Here is a 1,624-nt window from a genome sequence, read left to right on the forward strand (position 1 = left end):
TTACCGTTGATCTTTCCAATGGGGAAAATGAACAAAAGAAGTTCACTGAGTACTTAAGAGTGTGCCAATGAACTGTTCACAGAACAGCAGAAGCTCGCCCAGTCTGGTCCCCAACTTCCAGCTCTTAAGACTTTTTGGGGTGCACCTTTTGCTAAAATGACTCTGGTCTTCTTTGCTTTTCGCTGTCCATTACTGCAACAAGTCCCGCAGTAAAGTCTCAGGGAAGGGGTGGCAGGGGTGCTGGGCATTTGTTCCCTCTCTAGGTCACCCCAGCTGCTGATTAGAGACCTCCCCCCATCCTGGCTATTTGCCTATTTCAACCACATGCAAGGGTCTTTCCTATGGCCCCAACTCCACCAAGTCTTATCTCTTCTAGCAATATTAGTGAGGTGCAAAGGGACTTTTAAAACATGCTAAATAAGGCCTTAGTGACCCTTCTATGAAAAAAGTGAACAGCTGCTGTAGGTTTTGCCCCATCAGTCTCAGAAATCAAGTTTATTTCCTGGTTCTCATTGGGGTTTGAAAGAAACCTTGAAAACCGCATTGTCTGCAGAACAGGTTCTTCAACTACAGAAAGGTGACAGGAGTCATCTCAAACCTAATTTCAGTGGCAGAATATTTTCCTCTTTCAAATACATCTCCTTCAGAGCCTCCACAGACAAAACCAGATAAAAGCTGCGGTGAGAGCTGCACAACTCTGAATATATTAACACTTTGGGTGCTCTGAGTGGTATGTGGGCTGTATCTCAATAAGGGTGGTTTTTTTAAGAGGGAATGAAAACAGGAGGCAGAATCCTGGACTCCAGTCCCCTGCCTCTCTCTCAAAGGGCCCCAGCGGGGAGTTTTGACAGTCACGCCTTTAAGGAATCTGTCAGACTTTCTACAAAAAAGAGAACATTTGTTGGAAGATGGACAAAAATATACTTACACCTCATGATTGAACTTGTCCTTCAAGCAACCTGTTTGCTCTGTTAGCAAACAGGTGCCACTTTTCACCCTGCTTCTGTCTCTTTCCTCCCTGCCCTCAACCAGGGTCCACGGCTTAGTGTCCCAAGAGGATGCAGGCTCCTCTAAGGATACACCCTCCCCACGGCAGAGGAAAACAATAGTCTTACAAAACTCTGGCATTTCTGTATAAGACGACACACCATCCTAGCTGGTCCCACCTAGCAGCAACTGTTAGGCCACACTCCCTCAAAATATTTTTAGTTTCCAAAATTCAAACTCACCAAAGCCTCCACCAGAGGGTTTTGAAAGGACACGTACACCCTGTAAGGTAGCCCATGCTTGATGAAAGGGATTGAGTGCAGGGTACATGGAGTGGTCAGGCTTTTCTACACCCTACCCTCGCTTGAACAGAGGCCCGTGAGCGCCTTTAATGACGGACACCTGGGCCCAGAAAGCATGGGGCATGCGCAAACATGGATGCTCCCACCTGGGCCTAAGAGGTGAGGGATACAACAGCAGCATCACTCTGAGACAGGTGGACCACGGCAGGGAGAACCACTCTAAGGCTGAGTCCTAGAGCGAGTAGGGATAATGAGGCAGCTTCAGGGACTTCAGAAGAGTTCAGGGAGGCTCCAGAGATAAGGGCAACAAATTCCAAAAGGGACTAATCAAACGC

General features: G+C 47.5%; 1 protein-coding gene across 1 annotated transcript in view; it reads right to left on the reverse strand.

Annotated features, from left to right (window-relative positions):
- The window catches only part of PXYLP1 (2-phosphoxylose phosphatase 1), a 77,835-nt gene that overhangs the window by 44,543 nt on the left and 31,668 nt on the right, over nt 1-1,624 (reverse strand). The window lies entirely within an intron of this gene.

Source organism: Condylura cristata, unplaced genomic scaffold (genome assembly GCF_000260355.1).
Source record: "Condylura cristata isolate star-nosed mole 26May11 unplaced genomic scaffold, ConCri1.0 scaffold00014, whole genome shotgun sequence".
Classification (NCBI taxonomy): Eukaryota; Metazoa; Chordata; class Mammalia; order Eulipotyphla; family Talpidae; genus Condylura; species Condylura cristata.